The sequence below is a fragment of the Halictus rubicundus genome, chromosome 2 (genome assembly GCF_050948215.1).
Source record: "Halictus rubicundus isolate RS-2024b chromosome 2, iyHalRubi1_principal, whole genome shotgun sequence".
In the NCBI taxonomy this organism is placed as follows: Eukaryota; Metazoa; Arthropoda; class Insecta; order Hymenoptera; family Halictidae; genus Halictus; species Halictus rubicundus.
In genome coordinates, this window is record NC_135150.1 from 8,462,529 (window position 1) to 8,472,519 (window position 9,991).

The following is a 9,991-nucleotide window of genomic DNA, read 5'->3' on the forward strand; positions in this document are numbered from 1 at the left end:
GAAGCCATTAAATATAAAAGAGGCAATGTCACGAATTGATAGAAAGACATGACTAGAACCAATGAAAAGTGAGTATGCTTCTTTAATGGAAAACAAGACCTGGTCGTTAGTTAATCGCCCTACGAATAAAAAGGTATTAACGAATCGTTGGGTATTTAAAATAAAGTATAAGCAGGATGGTACTGTGGATCGTTACAAGGCTAGACTTGGAGCAGGAGGTCATCAGCAGTCTAAAGGTGTTAATTATCGAGAAGTTTTTGCACCTGTTGCCATATTGGAGACAATTCGTGCACCGTTTGTTGCTTCAGTTGCAAAAAATAAACGTACATCACATGGATGTAGTGACAGCGTATATACAGGTTGATTTGTTCCGCGAAACATACATGGAACAACCGCAAATGTTCATTCATCCAGATAACAAAAACAAAGTATGCCTTCTTCGCAGACTCTTGTATGGCTTGAAACAAGCTATTGTTTAAGAAACATGGCATTCAGCAGAACTGAAACTGATCCTTGTGTACATACCACATCTAATGAAAAATGTACAATTATTATAATCATTTATGTAGACGATCTTATTCTTGCGTCAATAGATTTACACGAGTTAAATGCAGCAAAGAATAGTCTCTGTAAGAAATTCAAGATGAACGATCTTGGTGCAGTAAACGATATTCTCGGCATAAACGTTGAAAGACAAGGTCTTACAGGAAGTATTAAACTCGCACAACGAAAATATATCAAAAATTTAATCAAGAATTTTGGCATGACGAGTTCAAAGACTGCATCAACTCCAATAGAACCTGGTGCAATATTAACCAAAGATTTAATGCTAAAGAGTAAAAAAGAATAAGATGAAATGAAAAGTCGAGCCTATAGAAAACTTGTGGGGGACTTATTTATTTAGCAAACGCAACACGACCAGACTTATCTTTTGCAGCGAGCGCTTTAAGCCGCCTTTGTTCCAATCCAGGAACAGCACGTTGGAAGATGGCAAAACGGGTACTTCGATACATCGCATCCACAATGAACTACGGGATAGTGTACAAAAACACAAAATAAGAGAATGGAAGCATATTGTGATGCTGACTGGGCAGGAGACGCTGACGACCAGAGATCCTGTACCGGAAATCTTGTAATTCTTGCAGGAGGATCAATTAGTTGGTCATAAAAAAAAAACAAAAATCCGTAGCAGCGTCAACAATGGAGGCCGAGTACGTCGCATTGGCCGAAATGACCAAAGAGCTAAGATTAAACACGAAAGATGTATAGAAATGTTATGTCTGAATGAAGCATGCATGAAGTCATAGGTATGTCATAATTATAAATCGTATGAATAGCTGTAAGAATGTTTATCACGGGAACATCGATAGGGGGAGTGTTAGAAATGTGCATGTATAGTGTGATCGCTGCGCCCTCTTTAGCGGTTTGTGAGCCGTGTGTAGTGTTCTTGATTTCTCAACATTTTTCATTTCTCGAGAAATGAGAAATAAGACTATATTTCTCGACAATTCTCGAGAATTGTCGAGAATTTTTAATAAAATAAAAAAATATTGGGAAACTTTTACCAAATTTTTATAAAGTGAAACATTACGCTTTTGTTTTGAAATGACTTCTTAAGAAGCATTAATGCGTCTAATGTAGATCAGACAATCTACTTCTCTTTTCTTTGTAACAAAATCTGTAGCCGTAGAAAAATTTCTTTCATTTTGTGTGGATGTTGGCTTTATCGTATACAGAACGTCCAAAAGTTGCTGAAGATTGGGTGTCCTTTTTTCCAGTGGACTAAAAAATTTGTAATTTCGTTGTTAGAGTCCGGAATTTATTTTCTTCTGCCGCTAAACTCTTGACACTAAATTCTTGAAGGCTGTCTGCAATTTCTAATTCTAACTGTTTTTCCAGTGATAGTTCCTCATTCTGAGAATCTGAAAGTTTTTCACCATTTTCATAAGAATCATTGTTATATTTTCCAAAAAGTCTGCTTAGAATTTGTTTTGCCATTTTATACATATCTGCCTTGGATGTTAAATAAAAAAATGTATCTTCTGAATCTTTTTGCAGAGACTCTGGATTATGCAGATATTTTATAAGGGATACAACAATCTTGTCTCTTCTTTTAGATATTTCTTCTTCGATAACAACAAGAAACTCATTACTCAATTCAGTATTCAGTTTTTCTAAAGTTTTAAATAAGAATTTAAGAGAATTTAAGAATTTATATGTTATAAAATAAATGAGATTCATAAGAATTTTCCTGGATTTAAATTTCTCGAGAAATACTGGAATTTCTCGAGAAATGAGAAATAATTAATTATAACATTTCTCGAGTAAGAATTCTCGAGAAGGAACACTAGTCGTGTGCCTCTTTTGGCGGGATTGCGTTCCCCGCCCATTCTCGTTTACGCCGTACAGTCAGCGTGGTCTCGGTTGGCGCAAATTTAACACTTTTTTACCTGTGTCAATTCTCAATAAATTAATTCTGCGCTTCTGTCCTATGCAGTGACTGATTATTCGGACACTATTAAAATGACAATAACCCTTTTTCAGAATTCAGTCAAATATCTTGTATTTTTTGGAGAATATAGGTTTACTAGCTGTCGCGAAAAAGAAATTTTGAAGAAATTGCATCGGACACAAAAATTTAAAAAATACGTTTTCAAAATGTGTATCAATTAAAAATGTCAGGAGTCAAAAGTGTCGGAGAAAAAGCCAGGAGTCAGGTAGACATTTTATTCTTTCTTTAATACTTTTAACAAGTTGAATAATACATCAATATGTTTAAATAGTTAACACTAGCGAGCCCTAAACGTGACTTAGACCTATCCCTTTGTAATAACAGCAAGATTGAATTTGCTCAAGTTTCGTACGATTTTTATGGTAACGTGTACTCCAAAGAAGAGATATATTAAAAAATTTCTCGTGAAAACGTTTTCATAGTTTCACTAATCGTGAAAGAAAAAATCATCCACCAGCCATTTTGACTGGTTCGGTAGTTCTAGTGTTAAATTGCACCTAATCATTTTTGCCATAAACGTATAAAATCTGTAAGATTAACTGTGCCTAAGCCACGACAGTTGTATAGCGAGACGAACACGATTTAGGATATCTCGTCTCCGGAAATGATAATTCACAAAGCCAAGAATTGTTGCTGGATCCTTCCCGTGCAACAAAAGTTGAAACTTCCTTGTACATGCAACCCGATTCAGCTTTTCTCCGTAGCGTATGGAGAAGCTGCTTACTGTCGGGTTTCCGAGAACCGTAGCGCGGCTAATGTTTCCTTCACAATGAACACAGGTTATTGCAACGGGGGAGATGGTTTGAATTGTGTTAATAATACGTGGATTTACATTATTTTGCCGCGGTGCTCCTAATATCCGGAGCAACGTTATTCTAGCAAACTCCGTTCGTAACGACCGAAAATGTTCGCCCCGCGAAGTTTAATTCAATCTACTCGAATAACATGGGAACTCCATAGTCGTTAAGGAAAAATTGATGCTCAAGAGATGATTCGTTACATAAGCACGATTAAATATGTATGAATTCCCAGCGAGCCTGAAACAGTTGAATATTGTGCGAGACCGTGCTCGTTCAAGCAGACGAGAGATCTATTCTCAACATTTAAATGAAGAATCATTTTATACCTTCGTGCTCCGTAGAATGGATAGATTTAAAGCGATTTGTGTGGATAATCCGTTTGATTATGAAGACGATGCACATGCAGATGCACATTTTACAAGAAATTCGTAATAAACTTGAATCTGGAGTTTGTTTCATTACCCGATCCACCATTTATTTTACACACCTTGCATATTATGCACTGGCAGAGAAAATAAAATTTAAATAGCAATGCATACGATAACCACCGCAATTTTTATAAACTGAAATTTTATTTTAAAGCAGCACTGAATTTTTTATAAATATCTACATCTTACAAAACAACGAAAGCGAGAAAATGACAAAAGAAGATAGAAAATTGATAGTTTATTTAAGACAATGAAACAAATAAAGAAACTGGGTGCACGAAAGAAAGTTTAATTCTACATTTTGATATTTTGTTAGTTTTATGGTTATATTAATTAGAACTTCTTCGCCTGTAATAATTTCACAGAAGAGGGAAGAAAGTGTTTATTGTATGTCTACTTTTAATTTAAAAGAAAGGTTTTTAAAACATTTTAAAAGTTTTAACTGATGATCGTAATCGATGTAATACTGAATTAGTCTAAATTATGATTTTAACCCTCGGACTTCTACGATTCCTAAGCCGGAGTCGTTTCTGACCCACACTGATATTACACTACAGTTTTCTTTCGGACCGACTTTCGTCGTATTTTGGGTGAAGATGAAGAAGCGGGGATAGCGATTTTCTTATTTCTAAGTAAAAAGCGTCATCTTATATCGGAATATAATTGTACATATTGACGGTCGCTATATTATTCGACCATAATCATCATAATTTTACAGAAATGTTTAAAGATACTAAAATTAAATTATTCATCCTTTGTACTTGAATGAGTATTTATTTTCATAGAAAAAATAATGTTGTATGAGATTCTCTCATACACTGAGATTTTACCTCAAGACATTTACATAGTTAACACGTTCACCTGCACGTCTATTGTATGTGTATGGGGGCGCTATTCTTCGACCACATTTAGACATTAATTTGTGCTGTAATATATTGGAAAAAATAAAATTTGATTAAGATTAAAAGGTGCAGAAAGGTTGAAAGAGGAATTATTTTTCCAGTCTTGGTTACATAGACTAAATTACTTGGCGTTTTTGAATTTCCAGAGAGTTTTAAATTGGCAGCTTGCGTGTCAACTATTAACATGTGAAAGTATATTAATCTTGGCGTGTTTCGATGCCACTTTTGATGAAGAAGAAGGAACGTCTCTAGCTCTGGCAAGTTTCTTAAATCAGATGCGCCGTATTAGGTGCAGTTACTCTAACGCTTAATTATTTGTATTAGCGTGGATGGTACGTATTTTACACCCCGTATATCCGTGACACGGCTGCAGGCTCTAGCCACGTGTATCATAAACCGACAGTTTACGATGCCAACGGCTCAAAAGCGTTCGACTGAATAGTGCTACATAAGGGTAATATCTCGCTGCGAGTCGCCCATTAAACTTGTCGTCTTCGTAGCCGAGGTTAATATTCCTTGACCCGGTTTTACTCCCTTCATCTTGGTCCTCACACCTTTAACCGGCGAAACGAACGACGTGTATGAAATTGTTCTTGTCCCGCTGTGATTATTTTTCTATCCTAGAACCTTATCATGTTCGCGGTGGAACTCCAATAAATCTACTCGCTTTACCGAACAACAGAGATGGTATTACGATTTTCATAATAATTTATATCGTTAGGTGTATATGATGTGTACGGGACGGGGCTACTTTATCACCTGTAACGTTGCAGCTATTATCAGAACTTCATAAAAATGTTTTCTACGGAAAATACATGGCTTCGTAACAACCAACATCTGCGTAGTAACAATTTGTATGTATACTGCGAATTTTATGCACTTGTGAAAAAGTAGTGAAGCAAGCAACAATAAATTGGAGGAATTTATATTGTTATATCATTGTTAGTTAATTGGAATTAGTAGGAGTAACAAATTTTTGTAGAATTTCTGTTTCTTGCAATCCATGCAGAAAATTTATATTTTGCGTAAAAGTTCTTTCTTTTGCATAAAACATAAACTTTGCTTCTTTGTCCATGTAGAATATTGTATTTTTGGGTTAATTTCACTGCATACGACAATATGAAAACCACTAATTTTATATCTTATAAACAGTTTAACAGTCTAAATTTGTAAAAAGTAATTTGTAATAAATCCTTCATCTTTTATGGTGATTTTATTACAATTACTGCTTAAATGATCGCTATCATCTACTTCTCCCTTACGTATAACTTTTTTAAAATTATTGGGAGCAGAAATAAATCTTTATCTAACACTAGAACAAGCGAGCACTAAAAGCGACTAATCTGCTTTTTAAAAATACCAATTATTCCAACAGAAGACAAAAAATCTATCGGAACGAAGAAGTGTGCTCCGTAAGTGAAACACATAATTTCAGCAACTGCAAAATAAAGAATCTGAAATCCGTCATTTTAACGGATTGTTCGAGTATTAATTTTTGCTTCTCGTAACTCATGCAAGAAACTTTCATTTTGCACAGAGATCCGCAGTTTAATATTAATAATAAATAATGGTCCATGGCTAGGATGTGGTATGCTTTGGGTCGTGTATACGAGAATCTCCGTGACACTGTAACTTTTTCCCACTCGGTTCTCGCCGCTAATGTTACATTAAAGTCCCGCGAATACCGCTTTTTGCAGGAAGTGACATGGAGGTCAGAACTAAGTTAAAACGCGAGAAGGAATCATTAATATCGTGAAATTTTTCGTAATGCCACGGTACGAAGTCCCCTTGGGTCTCGTTCGAATAGTACACGCCTCCGCCTAGGGAGACGCCATTACTGCGTACAAGAACCTTGCAGGGCAATTTTATTTGACTAGCGCGGCACGTATGGTCGCGTAATGAATGAAGTTTTATAATTCGAAAACCGTCGGAACTTCTATTCCTTAATGCACTACCGCCTACTCGTCGTAATTCCGTGATCATGTCTCTTTGAACGATACGTGACGGGGTAACTTCCCTCGCGGAGAAGAAAAAGGCTTTGTACGTTTTCAAAGCATGACTTGAGATAACTCGAGCCGGCGCGGCGCGGCGCGCGCTCGGGAGGTTCGCGTGTTTGCATAAAAGCTTCCATTTACTTTGTCATATTCGAACGCGACCGTGTCGCCTGCTGTAGAGCAGCGTGACACCTGTGTGCAATTTGAACGTCGCTTTTGCGGGACGAGCGTTTTGCTCTATGCCTTTTGAAACAAACACGCGAAGAACTTGACGCGCTTCAAATGAGCAAGAACGCGGAGACAGGCTGTCTTCGATCTTTCGTTTCAATTCCTTCGCACCATCGAAAAAGTCGAGTCTATCGGTTCCCCGTATTCTTTGCCGCCTCCTCGCGTTTTCAGACATTCTTTCTACTGGCGTAACAATGCTCGATAATTGAGATGTTCGATAAAGAAAGAACACATATAGTGGATCCAAAAAGAAACACTACATTTCCGATTTTCGAAAAAATTGTCGATATTTTCGTAAAAACAGATAGTGTTACCATAAGCCTCGACTCATTTTAAAGCTTGAATTACTTTCGCAAAGCAGTGTTCATTATTCGCTAAGATATTTTTATAGCACAAGCCTGCGCACGGTTGGGACCAGAGTCGCCAGATTTGTGTGTTCCCACTCTACCTTCCCCTTTTACGACGCTATTCCCCCACGCTTGCGTCACGGTCTGGCAGAGAGAGGGTAACTTTTTCCCCTTAACACTTTGACTGCCAATCTGAAAACCTCAAAAATTCCATGAAATCAAAGTAAGTTATTTAATGAAATAAAAATTGAAAAAAAATTAAATGTATGATATTGAGCAGTCCTTCAACTTTCTTGAATTTTACAGATCCTAATTCAACTTTGGCGTACCCGGTGAAAATTCAAAGTCGATTTTCTCGAAAACAAAGCCTCACATGAAAACATTTTGTTCTATATTTTCGACTTATTTTTTCATGTAGAATCACCCCCTTTTCGCTTGTACCACCAGTTACTGAACACCCTGTATATCGGCCAGGAGATACAATTCTTTGATCCACGTCGAACGTAGAAAAGGACAGTGAAGCTCTAGAGATCCCCATGGCAGTGGGGATAGTTCTCGGACTTTTATCGGCTAGGAATTTGGGACATATATAGAGTAAACACTATATTTAGTATCCAAATACTTGTTTTCATCGTAGCAGAGGATATAAAGTATATTTGGAATATCAGTTTGTTTAAACCTCCAGTGCAGGGGTTAAAAGTATCCATTTTTTCGTGTACATTTCTTGTGAAAATTCATAACTTTTCATACACACTGCGACTGTTGTTATATTCTGTAAAACTACTGCAAGTAAAGCAAATAATCATTGAGTAATTCCAAGATAATTCGAGGAGGATTAAAACAATAAAAATTCAATTAATGCACCTCGCAGACGCGTGTATTTACAGGAGGGTCAAGATAAGAAAAATCAATTTTTTCTTCCAGAAGTTAGTGTTTTTGCTTTCAGATGTAATACTTTCCATATGGCTCATTTTTATATTTTTTACTTACATACAATCGCCGATGAAACAAAAATATTGGCTGGCAACAGGATTACGAAGCACCTAATTAAGAAATGATTTTTGAGCAAATTATGCAACAAAACAGTATCTAGCTACTGTAAACAATAGAGAACTAATATATTCTCGATGTATTATAATGTGTTATTGTATGCAGGGTAATTTGTGCACTAATTTTTGTGTGATAGGAAAAATATTAAACTATGAAAACATTTGGTTCGAAAAAAAATATTTTACCGTTCTCTAGGCAAAAATGAAGCAAATTGATGAACAAAAATGTGTTGATATTAATGGACATCATTTTGGACATTTGTTATATTAAAATAAGTTTCCCTTCATCGATCTTCCAATCAGAGAAAATAAAGGAAATTGATGTCCCTAAACTTATTGTTAGATTTGCTCCCTTGAACCAAATATTTTCATCATATAACAATTTTCCTATCATAAAATACAAGTGAGATTTAGGATGGTCAAGTTAGGTAGAACACCCTATACGTACTTACTCTGTGTATAATTTATAGCAGTGTCAAATTAAAGGATTTTCTCTTTCCATCAATGGCCCAATTTTTTAGTGAATCGCTTTTCGCATCTCACGTGATGTTCAATTCGTTTTACGTGCAATTAAAGAATAATAAGATTCGACGTGCTGATTATTGCGTGACTCACATACGAGTCACGCAATTGTTTGATTAGATTGAAAAATTAAATACTGGCGTAACCCTTTATAACCTAAATTTCGTCAAGTCTAAAGAAAATGTATATAGTGTAAATATAATATGAAAAGATATGACTGGATTTGAAAAACACACCAAAACCGCAATGAAAATCTGTTGTGTTGTGGAGAATGAATATGTTGCGTGTGTCATATTTTGTCAACACAGATTACAAGAATATAAAAATAGTAATATATATAATAAATTTTTATACTTCTTAATCCTTGTTTTTTATATTTTAGTATTTATGTAGTACTCATGGTTGTTGGTTTGGTAGTCAATGTTTTATGTTAAACAAAACATATTATTCTTTTTGATTGATTTACAAGACAAAGGGACGTTTTGCATGCTTACAAATTTTGCATAATTTAAGAAAAGTTCACAATTAATAAATTATACATTTTAAATTGAGATTTTGTGTTGTTTTAAATAATATTCCACCAATTGGACACTCCTACAACTTGTTAGAATAATTTTCAAATAATACAGTGATAATTTTTATTGTTTTTATAAGTCTATTTCAACGGGTTATTTTTAACAATCTTCATAATTTTGAAAAAAATGAGACACTTTTTCTACCCTCACTGAGCGATTTGAAATTTGCTGAAATAAAATAAAAAGGGGACATTCATTATAATCACAAATATAATTTTTCATTCACACGTATTCATTCAAGATTTTTTCCTTATTTCTTCTCTTGACACTTTGATACATACATAACGAAATTTATGTCGAAAGGCCTGTGTCACCATGTAAGAAACACCAGCCAGTTACTGGTACTGTTTGAAATATAAAATACTCGATAAACCGAGAGAATGATAGAACAAAAAGTAAAGTCACAAAAACAAAATAACTTTATTAGCGAATAATCAAGCTATTTTCTCTTGTTTAATGCATTTTATTTTCACGAAAGCTGCTGGAATTTTTAAACGCTCCCGAGATCTCTGTTAACAAGGTAAAATGTATAATTCATGTAGGAATTAAAATTAGAAAAGGTAAAACATGAATATCCACGTTGCTTCAGGCTGCGTCAACGTACAGGGATTAAAGGCTGAGGTAAGCACGCACG